The sequence below is a fragment of the Ambystoma mexicanum genome, chromosome 4q (genome assembly GCF_040938575.1).
Source record: "Ambystoma mexicanum isolate Mex_15411 chromosome 4q, UKY_AmexF1_1, whole genome shotgun sequence".
Classification (NCBI taxonomy): Eukaryota; Metazoa; Chordata; class Amphibia; order Caudata; family Ambystomatidae; genus Ambystoma; species Ambystoma mexicanum.
In genome coordinates this window covers 323330901-323349771 of record NC_090928.1, presented here as the reverse complement: position 1 = coordinate 323349771, position 18871 = coordinate 323330901, and the positions used below count along the sequence as shown (strand labels likewise).

General features: G+C 50.5%; 1 protein-coding gene across 5 annotated transcripts in view; it reads right to left on the bottom strand.

The window, feature by feature from the left end:
* BIRC6 (baculoviral IAP repeat containing 6) overlaps positions 1-18871 on the bottom strand; it is a 3097233-nt gene that overhangs the window by 2568570 nt on the left and 509792 nt on the right. The gene's annotated exons all lie outside the window — the stretch shown is intronic.

The following is an 18871-nucleotide window of genomic DNA, read 5'->3' as shown; positions in this document are numbered from 1 at the left end:
CCAATAGTACAGGTAAAACACAGAACAGTGTTCCAAAAGTCACAGCAAGTAAGAATGAATGAGTGGAAAAAGGCTCCCCTCATTCAGGATAGAAAGAAAAAGGTCCAGAAGTCCAGCAAAAAGTGCTGGCGGTCTCACTAGGAGAGGGAATGAAGCATAAAAATTATAAATCTAACCAACTCGATGTGTCTGGAACACGGAATAATGGCGTAGAATGTAATGGTTAAGATGCAGCTCCATGTTCTAAGCTCAGCAGTTGGGGAATTGAAGCCGATAGGAGATGGCTGTGCCACTCGTCCCAGTTTATTTTGCTGAATTGGTTGATAGTAGTTTCTGAATAAAGATGTCTATGCCATGGTGTTCCTGGACCTAACATATTTAGGGCTTCACCGGGACTGGTTAAAGTGAAGTGAATCAATGGAAGAAAGGATTCCGACATTTTATAAAAGCTGCATGTGGAACCTCATTTACAAATGATAGAACGGTTTCTATATTAATGCATTTTCTGGGTTACGAAGGCCAACTTATTTCTGATACCCTGCCTCAGTCGGGGAAGTTGGTGGAGATACTGTGAATGAATTGGAGATGGCTCTTCTCAAACTGGATCTGTATTTTAACCACAAGACCAGTACTATCTTTGAGCAATATAACTTTGGGGTACATGTGCAAGAACAAGGGGAGAGTATTGAGGAATGTGTTATAACTCTTGCCATTTGGCTTTGTCTTGTAAATTTGGAGATTCTTTTGATGGACATATGCGACACATTCATCATTAACTGCAATAGTAAGAAAATCAGAGAGTAGTTGTGGCTGAAGGATGCCCCTAGTCTTGATGAAGTATCAGACAATGCCAAACGTGTGGGACACTCTGTAGAGCGTGTGGCAAAGTTAACAGAAGGAGCATAAGGAGACAAAAATAGAGATCCTAAATTTTTCAGAAACGAAACCAACGAAGGAGAAGAATGTAGGGTGTAGAAGTAGTGGGGACAGTAAGGAACAAGTTACTTACCTGTAACTTATCTACCATGGGTCTGGCATGGATTCACATGCTCAGGAATATTCCCTGTCGCCAGGCTGGGAATCCTCAGTAAATTTCTGATATTTCTCCTAGCAACCAATCACTGAGCCTTGGGTAATACTACCCCCAGCCAATGACTGCCCTCTACCTTAAACCCCTCCTCTGGCAGCCATCTTCAGATTTGGTAGCATGTAAAGTGGCAGTAGGACCAAGAGAAGAGCCGCAGAGCGGTAAGCAGGAGGGTTCGCATGTGAATCCATGCCAGACCATGCTGGAGAAAAACATTTAAGTAACTTGTTCCTTTTCCAGCATGGGATCTGGCATGGATTCACAAGCTCATGAATAAATACATAATACACACATGCACAACCATGGGAGTTGGCAAAGGCTCAACATAAGCATCTCTTACCTCCTCACCAGGCTCACCTTCAAGCGAACAAGTTGCGCAGCTCCCTGGATTCCCTGCCGACGCAGTAAAACCTCATGAAGGTGTGTCGACCTCCACGTAGCAGCCCTGCAGATGGGCACAACAGAGGAACGCCATAGTTGCAGCGATCACTCTGGTCGAATGGGCTCTCGGACAGCCAGGCAATGGTCAGTTGCCAACCGGTGACAATGGGTGATGCAGCCGGAAAGCCACCTGGAAATGGAAGCCTTGGAGAGGGCCTTCCCATGGTTCACAGGGCCAAAGATCACAAAAAGTTGCAACGGCTTCCAGAAGCTCTGTGTGGTCCACATAGAACTTCAGCACTCTAGCCACATCCAGCAAGTGAAAAGTACTTTCAGCCGGTGACAAATGCGTCAGAAAAAAACAGGTAACACCAAGGGCTCGTTTAGATGAGTGACGGCACCTTGGGCAAAAGAGGGGTGCGTCTGCAGCACCACCCTCGTGTTGTGAAAGGTCAAATAAGGTGGCTTACAGGACAGGGCCTGAATCTCACCCACCCGTCGTGCAGAGGTGATGGCCACATGGAACACGGTTTTCCACGACAAAATGTTCAGCGGCACTGTATGTCTAGGTTCGAACTCGAGGCCCATGAGCCTAGTCAGCAGCACACCTAGTTCCCACGCCAGGGCTGCAGCCTTCACCGGCGGGAACAAATGGAACAGTCCTTTGACAAACTCCTTAACCAGACGGTGTGACCATAACGACGACCGTCTCAGAGATCTGGTATAGTGGGAGAAAGCCGCCAGATGAACTTTGATGGAGGCATGGGCCAGCCCTGCTTTGGCCAACGACAACAAACACGGCAGGCCCTGCAGAGCCATCACTCGTAGAGGGTCGATCTGTGCACGGCCCCAAACAGCAAAACTCATTTATGTCCATAGCATTTTAGAGTACAGTCTGCTGGGAGATCGTAGCCCCCGAACTCTAACGCTGCAGGAGCCAGGCCTTCAGGTTCAACAATCCTGGTTCGTGGTACAGATTTTCGCCTCCATTCCTGGCGAGAAGATCTGCGACCAGTGGAAGATTGACTGGAGGGGATGTTGAAATACTGAGAAGGTCTGGGTACCATATCTGCCTCGGCCACGCCAGTGCGACGAGGATCATCCTGCACCGGGACCGTTCGAGTTGACTGATGAGTCGAAGAAGCAACGCATACAGAAACAGGCCATCCCAGGGCAATGAGAATGCGTCCCCCATGCTCCTCAGCTGGGGAAACCTGCTAGCGAAACTGCGGCACTTGGTGTTCGTCGCCGTCACTAACAGATCGATCTGGAGATTACCCCATCTGTGGAACAGGTGATCCACTTGGTCCTGCTGAAGGTCCCACTCGTGGCAAGAGCGCAGCTCCCTGCTGAGGGAGTCTGGTGTTCTTCACTCCTGCCAGATGAAACAGGAAGAACATCCCCTGGACATAGGTCCTGCGCCTCTTCAGGTGCCCCCCTGCTTCCTGATATAAAACATTGTGGTGGTATTGTCCGTGAAGACCCGCACCACCTTGCCCTTGACTGATGGTAGGAAGGACCTGAGGCCCCAAAATACTGCCCGCAGCTCCAGCACGTTGATGTGCAATGATTTCTCCTCCAGTAGCCACAGGCCTCTTGCGTGAAGGCTTCCGGTGTGAGCTCCCCATCCTCCCATGGAGGCGTCCGTGGAGTCTCCTGGTGCGGTGGGATCTGGACATCCCCGCCCCTTCTGGACAGATGCGAACTCTGCACCACCGTATCGCTCGACGGAAGCTCTCGTTGAGTGGGATCTTGTCCTGGAAGCTTCCCGACAATTGAATACAACGGGCGTCGAGGAGCTCCTGTAGTGGACACATCCGTAGCCTGCACAGTCGGATGAGGTAGATCCATAACGAAATCATGCCGAGCAGAGACTTGATGGCCCTCACTGTGGCGCCCTTCAGGGCCAACAGCAGCCATTGTACCTTGCCCAAGATGGCCGCTATCCTTTCCTCCGACGGAGACGCCAGGCACGACGCTGTTGAGTGGGGAACCCTGAAACAGCGCATCATGCGATGGAGTCAAGCAGAACTTCGCATAGTTCACAGAGAACCCCAGATCCGTCAGAAGACGGACGGTCCTCGCCGTGTGGACGGCGGTGTCCTTTGAGCTGGCCCAGATGAGCCAGTCGTCCAAGTAAGGTTAGACGTGGATCCCATGTAGACGCAGCTGCACCGGCACCAGGTGAAAACCCTTGGTGCCGACTTCAATCCGAAGGGAAGAGCCTTGAATTGGTAATACTGCGCTTGAACCACGAAGCGCAGAAACTTGCAGTGTCCCTTGTGAATGGGGATTTGGAAGTACGCATCCTCTAGGTCCAGCGACGACAGAAAATCCCCATCTTCTAGCTGTCGGAGCACATGCTGAAGAGTTACCATCCAGAACTTTTGGGACTTGATGCATTGGTTTAGACGACGGAGGTCTAGGATGGGCCTCCAACCGCCGGTCTTTTTCACGAAGTAGTACCGAGAATACACTCTGGAGCCCCGGAGTCTTTGGGATGAGCCTTATCGCGCCCTTCTTCAGCATGGCCCGCACCTCCAGCAGCAGCTGAGGGATGTGGTTTTCCAGCCAGGCCACCGTTGTTATTTGGGGACACTTCAGTTGAAAGTCCACGGTGTGTGTGGGCGAGAGAGCGTCCAGCACTAAGTGGTCAGTGGAGATGGTGTCCCACACCCCGACTAAGCTTGCCAGGTGGCCTCCCAACGGGGTGCATGGGTGAGGACCAGACGCCACGGCCGGTTCAAAGGGCTGCCTTGGGGACCCTGGCAACGACATCCTCCTCCAGACGTGGCACAGCCCCTGTTGGTTTCCTAGGCCAAAGTGCGCAAGGGTTGGCGATAAGAAGAGGAACCCCCACTGAAAGCTTTGGAGGATCCTTGGGATTTGCTGCCTGAGGTCTGAAAGGACAGCTGTCACTGTTGAAGCGTGCCCAAGGCACGACCCGTCTCCGTATTAGTCTTGATGCCTTGAAGAAACTCATCTACAGCCTTCCCGAACAAATTGTCCCCTTTGAAGGGCTTGTCCAACACCCTCAACTGAAAGTCTTGACAGAAGGCAAACACTGTTGCCCATTTGGCGGAACCCCATGTTGGCGATGTCCGTGGCCACCGTGATGGCATGGTCCGACACCACCTCGCCTTCCTGCAGAATCCCAAAAGCTTCCGACCTCTTGTCAGGAAGGAAGTCCAGAATGGGAGCGATCTTGAACCATAGCTGCCGGTCGTAGTGAGCCACAATGGCAAGAGCGTTGGCAGCCTTGATGGTAGTCACCGCCGAGGAGATACCAGTCGCCCCATGGCATCTACCTTCCCCTCACTGTCCAGAGGGGTCGAGGCCACCGAAGAAGAGGAGCCTGAAGACGATTTCTTGGCTGCTGCTGACTCTACAGAGTCCGGCAACGGTGGAGTCTACAAGCACTTGGGCGCAGAGCCAGGTACCCTGTGCTTCTTCTCATAGTGGTCCCTCTTCGACAGGGCCGTGGAAGGATTCTTCATGAGGGACAATCCCTCGTCCAAAATGTCATCCAGTAGTGGGACCGAAAGGATGGTCTTCCTCTTCACCTCACAGCACAGATAGAAGAAACCCTCCTCTTCATGAACAAGCTGGAAGAGCTCCGAAGCCCTGGAGATCATCGCGTGAAATAAGCCTATCTCGTCAGACAGGGAAGATCTGCGAGGTGGTGACGGGAGATCCCCCAACCCGCCGTAGTCTGTGCCAGTGCCACTCATCGCTGTGTCAGGATCAGTCTCATCCCTCGGGGGGGGGGGGGGGGGGGGGGGAGAGGGAGGTGGAGGGTGAAACTTCCTCTTCTTGGCCGGTGGTTCCCCCGTCGGCACAGATGCCGCGGGTGGGGCCGCCGGTGTAACAAGCATCCTCGTCCGGATCTCCTAGACCAGAGTGTGCAAAGCTGAGAGAATGTCCACCGGCATATCTCCAGGTGGCCGCAGAAACGGCTGTGGCGAAAGAGGCGGAGGTGAATCCGGTGTCTGAGGCATAGGTTGGTTGCCCAGGCCCTCAACGCCCTGCTGTTCCTTGTCGGTCTCCTAGTCATCGCCTTAATCGTCACCCTCATCAGAGTCCTCGCCGTAGGGCCAACTCCCGACATTTCTCTCCTCCTGGATGGACTGGAAGCAGGTAAGCTCCTTGGAGGAGGAGATATCTGTGGACCCCCCCCCTTTCTTTGCAACCAGAGGGGATGGTTTCGGGGTGGGGGGTGACTGGCATCTTCTCCGGTGTCTGCTCTATGGGTTGGAAAGAAGACTTACCTCCTGGGCGGTAGGGACACTTTCACCTTTGGGGTTGCGTCCTGCGGATCTGCCACGGTGGCCTACACGGGGGACGAGCAACACCCCTTCGAAAGAAGACTGGGCCTTCGTCGAATGTACCTGGGCCTTCACGGACTAGACACGGAATGTACTTGGGCCTTGAAACACTTGTGTATAGGCGCATTATAAATGCCACATCATATCCTGCTTGCCCCTGGTCGACCCAGCAGCCTTCTTCGGGGTAGGGTCAGCGCCCCAATCCCCCTTGGCCTTATCCGGCAGTTCGGTTTTGGGCTTCTCCTTCAGTTTGGTTGGATGGTCCGATTTCCTCTTGGACGAAGATCCCGAGCGTTGGCTGGTGATTGAAGCCGCTGGATACGCCGTACTCGCCCTGGCTGCCCAGTTACAATGGCACTCCCGGCAGTAGTATAGATTCAGTGCTTGACCTTATGTTGGACCCCCGCTTGAGGGGCGCTCTCAAAGGTCTTAGAAGACCGCTCGGCTTTCTCCACAGAAAACTCCACGAAATTCTCCCTTGAGGGGTGCTGAAGAATCTGAAAAACGGGTCCCCGTCAATCGGAAGGTAGATCGATGGAGCACAGGCTCGACTGACCCAATAGAGTAAAACTGTTCCAAAAAGCAAAATACGCCGTAATAGCTGGACAGCTAAGCACAAGGACTCCCAACACTTGAACGTGTGGTAAAAATCTGAAGATGGCTGCCAGAGGAGGGGCTTAGGTAGAGGGCAGTCATTGGCTGGGGGCAGTATGACCCAGAGCTCACCGATTGGTTGTTAGGAGAAAGACCGTTCAGAAATTAAACTGATACTGATTTTTTTCCTTACCGAGCATTCCCAGCCTCACAGGGAATATTCAATGAGCATGTGAATCCATGCCAGACCCCAAGCTGGAAAAAGTAGCTTGTGTGAAAGGCCAGAAGAATGAGGACCGTTTTCGTTGTGCCAGTAGCTCACATTTTGCTGCATCTACGGTTTACCCTGGACAGAAGGATATAGGCTCGAAGAGTTAAAAAAAAATAAAAAAAAAAAAAGGAGGGGTGCGGGTGGACTACTTCACCAACTGTTGCAAGAATTTTCAATTCAGCCAGAGAAAAGTGCTTTGTGTGAAAGAGGAGGAAAAAGGATTGTCTCAAGAAGAGAACAGTCGTAGAAAACAATACTGTTAATGTTAGAGGATGTTGATGTGCAAGCGTCTGTATGCTCTGATTTGTATGGATGGCAAGGAAGTATCGATTATGGCAGACCTGAAGCAAAGATTTCTTATGTCTAGGTAAGTGTTTTAACGGGTGGTTGGAAGTGATTAATGTGTTAAAAGCTGGTGTGAATCCTGGGAGTTATAACCGACAATAATGCTCAGTTTGGTTTCAAAGGAAGGTCTGTCTATGGAAAAGTATATGTAACGAAGAGAAGGGCAACAATGTTGGGGGTGGCATGCTCAAAAAAGATTATGGATAAGACTAGACCCTAACACAGCTGAGTAAGTACTGCATGTCAAAGACAGTGAAAAACATAAAAGGTATTCATGAAGGGTGTGGGGAAGGTCAAGGGTATGAGACACCAAATCATCTTAAGATAGGTAGTGTACCGGTGGCTTTTAAATTAAATCCTGTTGCATTTGTGTTGCGAGATGGGGTAAAGGAGCTTGAGAGGTTGTGCAGCATGGGGGTGATTAAAAGGGCAGGTGGGGTGCAATGGATTTTACCTTGAAAGAAACCAATCCGTAGAGTTGAGATTGTGCATCGAGCTCCGCGAACTGAATAGATGTGTTATGGTGGATAGGTTACTACCCCTGCCAAACATGAATTAAATGCTCGCCCCGATAGGTGGAAGTGTGTTTTCCTAATTGGAAATGGCTTCAGCGTATCACTAGATCGAACTAGAGGAAGAATGTCGAAAATTGAAAATTTATAACACATGAAGGCATTTATCGATTTAGAAGGATGCCGTTTGGCCTAGTGTCGGCATCTTCGTTTTCCAAAATGTTATAGATAAATTCATCAAGGGGATGAAATTAGTATTCTGTTTTCAGAATGACGTGATTTGTGGATAAACTGAAATGGAGTATGATGTGATTCTGGAGATGGTATTAAAGATTCTGGAAGTGAGAGGAGTGGTTTTAAGGGAGGAGAAGTGCATCTTTAAACAAGGGAAAGTGGAATATTTGGGTCATGAGGTCAGGGTCTGGCATTAAGCCGAAATGTGAAATGCTGGATGCGATGAAAATAAAGTTGAGATCACAGCATAAAAAGAGAATTACGATAATTTCTAGGGATGATGTAATTTTACCAGAAATGTGTTAGACAAGTAACTGAAATGAGGAAGCTGCTTAAGAAGGGAGAAGAATTAGTCTGGTGTGATGTGTGAACAAGAATCCTGTGGAATTAAAAAAGAAATCTACTTGGCACAAGCATTGAAGAGTTTCGTCACAGAAGAAGTGCGATCACTCGGGATGTAGGTGATAATGGCATAGGGTTCCGTTTTATTGTAAATTACGAAGAATGGTGGTGAGGAGATCATTGCACATGCTTCTAGTGTTGAGGGGCCCGGAGAGAAATTTGGTGCTGGAAAAAGGTTTTGGCGTGCCATTGGGCCGTTGAGAAGTTCAGCAATTTTGTGTGGGGTATGGAGTTTGTTATACAGACGGACCATAGATCTCTTAAAAGTATCTTTGAATCGAAGGGTTTGAGCAAGTTGTCGAGGCATGTAGTGAGTTTCGTGATAAGGATGCAGTCACAAGTTTGTGGTGCAGGTTACACCAGGACGGGAGAACGTGCTGGCTGTTTATTTGTGAAGGATGGGTGGTCAGAAAGAGGGGGACATGGTTTTTGTAAACCATGATGGTATTGTTAGCATGGAGGAGTAGTTGGAGGCTGTGAATGGTGGGGATGTTCAGGCGCACATTAGAGGGTATGTGGAGTCGAGGCGGAATAAAAGTGATTAGGTGAAAGACCTTTCTGGGAGGTACGTGATGAATTGTGCGTGGAGAATGGCTTGTTGTATCGAAGGGAGCATGTAGTTGTTCCTTCAGTGATCGGGAAAAAGATAGTGGATTTCACCCATGAAGGGCCCCTAGGTGAGACTCGGACTAAGGTGGTTCTAAGAGGCGACTACTGGTTACCAGGCTTCGATCGAGATGTAGAGAGGAGGTTGGGTGATTGTACTAAATGGTGTAAAGTAGGAAAGCGTGAGGTGGCTAAAATGCAACCCATGGTGGAGGTTGATGTATCTAGTAAGGTGTGGAATGTTTTAGCTGTGGACATTTTAGGACTGGTCGAATTGGGAGGACGAGAAAAATGTATTATAGTGGTGATCGATTTTTTTTCCCGGTGGACAGAGTTTAAAGTTATAAGAGACCAGTGGAGAGAATACTGTTGGGTTTATACAGTGTTTGCAAGGGGGGGGCATATCTATGACAGTTAACGTCCACAGCTGTGCTGCTTCGGAAAATCTTCGGCGTCCTGCGTCGATGACATCGAAGCACCGTCCCCGAGGACCTCCTCCGACGGCACCCGATGTGATGAGTAGAACGCACGTAGCCTCAGTTGTAGTTTTTTTTCCCCCAGAACGTGTAACACCAGTTTTCTGCCAGTCAGACATAACGCCTTGCAGAAAGCAAGCTGCAATCGCAAAAGAAATTCTGCAGTGGGGAAGGTAGGGAGGGAGCGATATGGAATACGTCGTCGGACCATCCCATCGAAAGAACGTTACCAGGTAAGAAAGTAACTTGTTCTTGGAGGGGATTGGGTCCTCCGACGTATTCCATATCTATGACAGACTCCCAAAGCAGTACCAAGCAAGGAGGTGGGAAAAGAATTTAGAACACAAATTTAGCATGCCCAATCAAATTGCAGAATAAAGGACTGCCTTGCCAAAGGCCAGATCCTGCCCTCAGATGGAATCGAGGGAGTACGGATGTACAAAAGTATGTACGGAAGCCAGGTGGCAGCATCACAGATGTGACAAATAGGAACACCCCTCTGCAGGGCAGTAGATGCAGCCACTCCCCTGGTAGAATGGGCCCGCAAGCCAGCCGGAGGGTCCTTACCCGCCAAGCGGTAACACTCGGAGATAGCCAAAATAATTCGAGACAAAGTTTGTTTCGTCAGAGCTTGTCCCAAACGCTTTCCAGCGTAACCAATGAAAAGTTGATCGTCCACTCTGACCCGGGACATGCGCGAAATATAAAAGCTCAACGCTCTCCTAGGATCAAGCCTATGGAGCCTCTCCCTTCCTTACCAGGATGTGGAGGAGGATAGAACGCCGGAAGAACCACCTTCTGGCTCAAATGAAATTCCGAAACCACCTTCGGAAAAAAGGACGGACGAACTCTAAGGACAACCCTGTCCTTATGAAACACAGTGAAGGGTGGCTTAACTGAAAGTGCCTGTAACTCACTCACTCTGCGAGCGGAAGTTACCGCAACCAAAAACAGTTTTCAGAGTTAACAGTCTCAAAGGGCAAGAATGCAAAGGCTCAAACGGAGCACCCATAAGAAACTTAAGAACAAGGTTCAAATCCCAACCGGGCACCAGAAAAGGTGACAGAGGGAACACATTAGTGAGCCCTTTCAAAAACTGAGAAATTAAAGGAATTTTAAAATAGGAACATTCTTCAGACGAGCGCTTAAATATGGACAGCGCCGCCAGGTAACCTTTAATGGTCCCCACTGGCAAGCCCCTGTGGGCCAAGGAAAGCAAAAAAGACAGAACCATGGGAATGTCGCACTCAAAAGGATCCACATTCTTAACTCTGCATCAGTCGGAGAACTTTCTCCAACGGCACCGGTACAGAGACTTTGTTGCCGGCCGCCTGGCTGAGAGCAACACCTCCATCACGTCTTCAGGGAGGTCCCAATTCTTACACCTCAACCTTTCAGAAGTGAAGCGTGAAGGTTGAGGGATCTGACCTCAGGATGGAGAACCAAACCCCCCCGTGAGAGCAGATCATCTCGGTAGGGAAGATGACGTGGAGGGCAGATGGGCAAGTCTAGAAGGTCCGGGTACCACGTCCTCCGGGCCCATGCCGGAGCAATGAGGATCATCCGGGAACCGAACCTCCGTAACCGCTGCAGTACTTGCGGAATGACGGTGACTGGAGGAAACTCGTACAACAGTGGAAATTACCACTCCACCACGAACGCGTCTCCTAAGGCTCCTTTTGGAGGAAATTCCCGCGAGCAGAACCTTTCGCACTTCCGGTTGACACTGGAGGCGAAGAGATCCACTTGAGGGGTCCCCCAAAGGGCGAAGATCTCCAGGAGAATCTCCTGAGCCAGCTCCCACTCGTGAGAGATCGTGCTCTGCCTGCTCAGAGCGTCCGCGGTCTCGTTGTCGTCTCCGGCCAGATGAACAGCCGAGATCGAAACTTCCTGCTGTATGGCCCAGAACTCGAGCTGCATCGCCTCCCTGCACAGAGGAAGTGACCATGCCCCCCCTTTTTGTTGAGGTAGTGCATGGCCACCATTTTGTCCGTTAGAATCAGGACACTCTTTCCTCGCACAGTCGGCAGAAAAGCCTTTGGGGCTAGCCTGACGGCCCTCAGCTCCAACAGATTGATATGGAGTCTGGACTCCAGAGACCAACGACCGCTGACTGTCAACTCATTGGCATGAGCTCCCCATCCCGTGAGGTATGCGTACGTCATGATTGTTACCTCTGGCCAGGGCAGCCAAAATGGGGCCCCCTTCATCAGATTGCCTTCGACGGCCCACCACAGAAGGTCTTGGGCTACCGAGGGCGGCACCTGAACAGGGTCCGACAACCTGCCAGAGGACTGAGACCACCGGAGCTTGAGTGCCCATTGCAAAGATCTCATCCGCAACCTGGCCTCTGGCACCAGAAGAATGCAGGATGTCATGAGGCCGAGCAGTCTCACGAACTCGGACCCTGGGAGAGTCTGGGCAAGCTGAAACTTGTGCACCATCTGCTGAATGTGAAGAGCCCGCACCTGGGGAGGAAAACAGCCCCAGGGATGTGTCGAGCACTGCTCCGATGCACTGGAGCCGCTGTGTTGGCGTCAAATGGGACTTCTTTAAATTGAGGGAGAAGCCCAGCTTGTGAAGGGAATGGCAGGTGACAGACAGATGATCCAGGACTTGCACGGGAGAGCTCCCCCTGATCAACCAATTGTCCAGGTAGGGGTGGACGTAAATCCCCCTTTCCTGAGATGCGCTGCCACCACCACCATGAGCTTGGAGAAAACACTCGGGGCGGAGGTCAATCAGAACGGCAGGACACGAAACTGAAAGTGTGAGTCGCCAACCGCGAACCTCAGGTACTTCTTGTGCTTGGGATGGATCGGCATATGGAAGTAAGCGTCCTTGAGGTCGAGAGACCCCAACCAATCCTGAAGTTGAAGGGCCTGGAGGACTGTTAGGCAGAAACCTGTGCAGTTCCCTCTGGGACCACTGCAAAAGATTTAAGACTACAGGTGTTTGGCAGTAAACCCACTTGGTAGCAGTCTGTACCACACAGATTCACTTGGTAGCTGTGGCTGAGCAGTCAGACTTCCCTCAAGAAGAGTTAGGCAGTATACAGAGTATTCACAATAGGTTAAAAGAGCACAGTAGAACAAGTAAACACTGACCAGAGCTTGGTGTAAAAGAATTATTTATTTAAAACCACATCTAGAAAAACACACAGGCACTAATAGTAAGCAATTCAAAAACACGGTCACTAAAAGATATACACTCCCTTAGAAGAATTTTAGACAAGTCTTAAGTAAAACCCCACTTATTTTCAGACAGCGGTGTGTGCTTAACGCAGATGGCACTCTAATAATTCGTTTTAAAAAGGGAGAGACAAGCAGAGTATAATATGAAACAGATCGCAACCCTTTTCATAAGAACAAAACAAGAGAGGGAGGCAAGTAAAACCGTGAAGTTAGAGTTCAGAAGGCCGGATCCACTTTAAGAGGATCAGAACGAAATGTGTCCAAGGTCGCACAGTTGAAGTGCACAAGAGTCTTGCAAAGGTTCAAAAAAAAAAAAGAGTTGGGCCAAAAAGAAAGGGACCTGTTAGAAGGTCAAGGCAGCCAACCCAGTCCAGAAGGTTAAGGGATTATTATTACCTTGTAGCAATCTTTAGAAAGGGAGGCCTGGCAGACACGGTACCCTAAAGTGGTGAGAATACTCCAGCGGGGGCAGTTCCTGGCAGCAGATGCAAGTCAGTGCTTCGTCCGGGGGAAGAGGATCTCGTCGGGGAGGAAGACAGGAGTCCGTTGCACTGCCAGGGAAGAAACCATCCGCGGAGTACTCAGGTAAAAGGAGCGGTCCTTTTATTCGCGGTCCAGTGTTAAGTGGCTTTCCGGTTGCCGGGGTGCTTGGCACGGGCAATTCGACCACAAGACGGCCTGGGATGCGAAAAAAAGGTAAACTGGTTGTGCACACCAGTCAGGGGAAGAAGCCTCTCCAGTCGGGAGATCTTCTGTCGTCGGGAAGTGGTGAGTCGGTTCAGCAGGGCTCCACCGGTGGTGTCGTCGTGGTAGGTCGGCTCAGCTTCTCCCTCGTCGGATTCTCAGGTCCTGTGGCGACTTCTGAAGTTCCAGTCCCCAAAGCCCTGCTTTTATGCAGCACACCCCCATTCACTCAGCCTAGCTGTCAAACATGCTAAGTGGTGAGCCGGCCGGCTCACCACTTGGGCCAATCACACAAGAGTGTGACTTTAGTTACCAAGGTAACTCAGTCCAGGGTGCCTAAACCCCCTCGCACACCCCCCTGTGGTACCCAAACAGATTGGCACCACTTTTGGAGGATTCTGTGGAGAAGCCCGCCAAAAAGTGGAACAAAGGGCTTGACTTGGGTTGGAGTCACAGAAGAGAACACAAACGCCATTTTAGAATCATCGAGTCCTGGCAAAAAATACTAACCGGCAAATTAATATTAATTATATAAACCGGCGATATGTTCGAGGCTATGAGAAATAATTAAAGTTGGTAGCCTCGACAATGGGAAAATCCCATAGGGATATATTTGCGGTCGAATATAAAAAGTAGTATCCACTGCCACCAGCCAAAACTTGATCAGGGGGGACGGAGACGTGCCCCCTCGACTAACAGACCCCGGGGCAATCGAATAGCCCCGACCAGTACGTCCACAATATAATTGTTTGTACCGGTTTCTGTTAACAAGTTGGGACTAGTAAAGCCAATGGTGCCTTTACATGCCCTGGGAGACAGTAGTCAGTCCGGGGGTATGGAGTCTATGGTGGGGTGTCACTGCACGGAGGGTGCTGTGTAACACACATAGTAAAAACACATGAGACCCTATGGAGTAAAGGACCCCATAGCCCATAAAACACATTAACAGTCAAAGGAACACCATAAATCATGTCCAAGAGTGGGAGAAAAAGGGTCTCACTCTTGGCAGGAGAAAAAAAAACTCCAGACATCCAGCAAAGCTGCTGGGGGACTCACTAGGTTAGGAAATTCAGCCAAGAGAGAATTCCCCTAACAAGGACTTGAGAGTAACCATCTTGAACTTGTTCTTCCTGAGGAGTTTGTTCAAACCGCGCAAGCCCATGATGGGTCTCAATCCCCCGTCTTTCTTCGAAATCAAAAAATTAGGGGAATACCGTCCCTTGTTCCTCTCCGCTACAGGCACCAGTTCTATGGCGCCTTTCTCCAGCAGGGCTTGAATTTCCTGCGCAAGGAGCGGATCCGGACTCTTCAAAGAGAGGTTCCCAGGTGGATTGTCGTGAGGCCTCTGCCGAAAAGTAAGACAGTAGCCGTGGGTTATGATCTCCAGAACCCACACATCTGAAGTAATGGCACGCCACTCTGCAAGATGCTGCACCAGCCTTCCCCCAACCAGCGAACCACGGGACCTGGCCTCATGACTGAGTGGTAGCGGCGTTGCGTGAGGGCAAAGAGGCAACTGCCCGAGCGGCCTTGACACCTCGTTTTCCGCCTCTGGCACTCTTACGGTGGCCTCTGACTGACAGCTCCTTTTGCTTTACTCAAGGACGAGTAATAGCGAAAAGGAACCTCCCCTCCATTGTTGTCCCCTAGGACGAAAAGGCAGAGGTTGTCGAACAGCAGCGCCCAATGACTTTGCTGCAGCTTTGGAGGTCTGCAACCTCTCCAGTCTCTCGATAGCCTTGCTGCCAAAAAGATGTTCACCGTCAAAGGGCATGTTGAGGAGCCGGGACTGCACATCAGGCTCAAACCCAGACTTTGGCAACCACGCAAACCTGTGTATTACGGTGCTTGCCGCCATGGACCGGCTGACACAATATGCCATGTCCAAACCCAACTGAACGGCCTCACACATGGCATCCTTGCCATCCTGAACCATAGCAAGTAAACCATCCCGTTCGTCCCCTTTGGGAATATGGTCAGCCACTAATGCAACAGTTCCACAGAGTGTGTGTGAAAAGAGACAAGGCACATATGGAGTTGGCTGCCGAAAGCGCCATACCCCCTGAAGAAAACACTTTCTTCGCCCAGCCGTCAAAACGTTTGTCGTCCCTATCCGGAGTGATGGCAGGATACGACGCCTGCTTTGCCGGGGCCGTAGCCGCCTGCACCACCAAACTCTCCGGAGTGGGGTGCCTAGACAAGTAGCAGGGGTCGCTACTGGCTGGACGGACGGTATTTTCACGACAAAGACTTGCCCACTGCCGGGAGACTCTCCGGAGCAGTTCAAGCCGCCGCCACCCTTCTCTGCAGAGCCATATGAAACGGCAGCAGTGGGGGGACCAAGATCAAGGATGTCCGTGAGATCATCCTGAACAAACTCCTCTGGGGGAGCTGACCATCCCAAGTACTCAGTGACCCGAGACATAAGTCGCCGGTATGAAGAATCGGCAGGAGTGCCAGGCTCCGGCCTACAAAACTCCACCTCCGGAGAAGTGTCCAGTCCACTGGCATCATGCAGTGACTGCCTCAGGTCATCAAACTGCCTATGGCACGAGAGAAGCTCATCTGGTACCGTAACCGGAACCAAGCCTTCATCAGAGCCTTCATCACCCTCTGATATGTACTCCAGGCAGTGAGAGGAAGACACATGGGACCAAAGCTATGCCTGACCTTAGCCAGAGCCTTTCTAGGGGCTAACCCCATGCCACTGGGCCCCTCCGACCCCACCGCCTCAAAAGGCGTCCAGGGCGCCCAACGAGTTGGCGCTGACGTCAAGAGAATCGGTGTCGAGCGAATCAGCGTCGACATCAGCTGCAGCGCCGCCAGCATCGACACAGGCCTCGAAGCCGGAGCTCCGAGCGTGTCTCTCGTCGACCTAGGCGCCGACGACCCCCTTGGAGGCGGAGCCTCGAGAGAAATCGTCAACGACCTCAGCGCCACAGGCGTCCACGTCTTCCTCAAAGACAGCACAGGATCACGCGGTCTTGAGCACGTCGAGGACCGGGACCTGGAACGGGCATGGCGAGAACAGCTACCCTTCTCCAAGCGGGACCTTTCCCCCGAGGCGTGCCGACCACCTGAGCCCGAAGGCGTACGAGCGGTGTCTCTCGACCGGTGCCGACCGACCCCACTCGGAGGCGCGGACGGACCGGTGCCCTGCGATTCAAGAATCGCAAACATCTGCTTCCCAAAGGAAGCCCATTTCTCCGGTGTCGCTTGCATGGTGGGATAAGCGACCCGCCGACAGGCGGATTCCTCGCAAGAGGACGGGGAAGGCGACCGATGCTGGTGCTTCCGGGAATGCCTCGAAGAGGCGGAGGAGTGGTGAGACCGACTCCTGGAAGGAGACCCACTGGACTTCCGATGATGACGCGGAGAGTCGCCTCTCGAGTCATCTGTCGAAAGCCCCGTAGACCTCGACTTCCGGGGCTTAGACACCCGATCTACCGACAGCTTCTTCTTGCGCTCCCGCAAGGCCTTGGCCGTGAGCGACTGGCAGTCGACACAGTCGTCCGTATCATGGGCCTCCCCGAGGCACCAGAGGCAGGCGTCGTGCGAGTCCGTGACCGACATCTTGGACCCACAGTCCCCGCATTTCTTGAAGGCCAGACGCGGGGTTGAAGACTAAGTAGACATCGTCAAGAACAGGTTTTCACAAAAGCCGAACAGGTTCAACGAACCGAGAAGAATACATCAAACTCCAAAGAGTCGAGGCGTACCGAGATTCACGAAGCGAACACGTTCGCGGAAAAAATGGAACTGAGGCTACGGGCGTTGTGCGTCCTACTTATCACATCGGTTGACGTCGGCCGCCGGAGGAGGAGGTCCTCGGGGATGGCGCATCGACGTCATCGACGCAGGAAGCGAAGATTTTCCGAAGCAGCACACTGTGGACATTACCTGTCATAGATATGGAATACGTCTGAGGACCCAATCCCCTCGAAGCATTCTTATTGATAATGGGACACAATTTACTGTTGGCTATTTTGTTGAATATCTGAAGAGGAATGGAATAAAACCCAAAAGGCCAGCATTGTACCACCCACAAAGTAATGGCATGATGGAGAGGAAGAATAGATTTATCATGGATGCTATTCGGATGGCCAGTGCTTACAGGATAGATAAGAGGGTGGCTGTACAGGAGAGATGGTATGCATTGTGAATGTCGCTGCATACTATCATGGGCATTAGTCAATTTGAATTGATTAGGACGGACGGATTATACAAAGGTGGTTCCGCCATGGCCCGGAAAAGCGAGAGAGTCAGAATGGGTGTTGTATTAATTAAAAAAAAGAGAAAGAAGTAGGTGATGGTAGAGGATAAAAGGAATTGTGGGTGCCATGTGGAGATTATTATGTGAGGATTAGGAAAGGTGTGATGAAGAAAAAGGGAGATTTATTGTATTCGGAACCTGTGCAGGTTGAGGCTGTGATGAAGGGGTCTTTGAGTGAGAAATGGTCAGGTGTGGAAGAATAGTATTGGAGAGAAGGGGGCATGTTGGAGAGGTTATGTGTCCTAGATTATGTGTCTGGAACACAGAATGCTAGTGAAGAATAAATTGGCAGAGATGCAAGTTATGCAAGATTCTGTAAAGTCCAACTGGTGTGCAACTTCACAAGAATGAACTCTTGGTATTAGGCAGACCAAACTCTTAATATAGGCCTGTACTACACAGGGCGGTAGAGTGTCTGAGCAGCCAGACTTATCTTAGGAGGGGTAATGTGAGCTGTAGAGTAGCACAGTGAAATAAGTAGACACAAGGCACCAAGTAAACACTCAGTTATATTAAATTATTTATACACACAAGGCAAATTAATTATTCTTTAAAACAAAGCAGCAACTAACAGTAACATTCCATGCAGGATAGAATTCATTTAAACAAGAACCAATAATGTAGGCGAGTTATTTCTTTCTATGCTAAACATGTTCCAGCACACCGAGTACCATCAATCAAGGTCAGTATTCGCACTCATTTTTCTTCACCATTACAAAATTGGGTTGAGGAGGGAAAATTGTTAGAGTTAAAGTAAAACACACTTTCAAATGGTTCAATAGTTTGTTTCTCCCAGACTGATGTAGGCAGTCTTTTATCCCAGCAATAATAGTGTCAACAATCAAAAACCTGTAAGGGAACAAGCACTACCAAAGTCAATAGAGTTCAGAAGAGGAGCCTTTAGGATACCAGGAGAGCCAAAGTCAATGGGACAGTTCCGGTTCTGCTGCAGCTTTTCTTATAAAAAGGTTAGTTCTTTGAAGAAAAAACAAATAATCACAAGAGCTCAAGCGGAGCCCACTTGATGGAGCACAAACTGGAAGGCCTGCACAGGTGAGTTGAGGTCAACTCTAAGGGGGTTAAAATTGTACTTTCCAAGCCAGGGAGCACTACAAATGATGAAAAGGTAGGTATACCCCAAGCCCCACAATACCTGAGAAATGAAGAGGTTCCAGCTGGATGCCTTCCTGATGCTGACCCCAATTCCTAGTCTTTGGTCGTGGTAACAAAAGGTAGGACATCTGGCTGGCTACTGCGGCAGCACTCTGGAGAGGAACTCGGCATCAATGGATTCCACACGATACAGCGACTCTGGTTTTGGCGCCTTTTTCTCAGCGCCAAAGAGAAACTAACAGCTTCGGTTGGAGTTTCCTCGGTCCCGGACTCTGGATGAAGAATTCCTGATTATGGAAGACCTTGAAGGTGCCCACAAGGTTTTGCCGGATTAAATCTCTGGAATTTGATGCACTCTATAATCATCAGGGGTC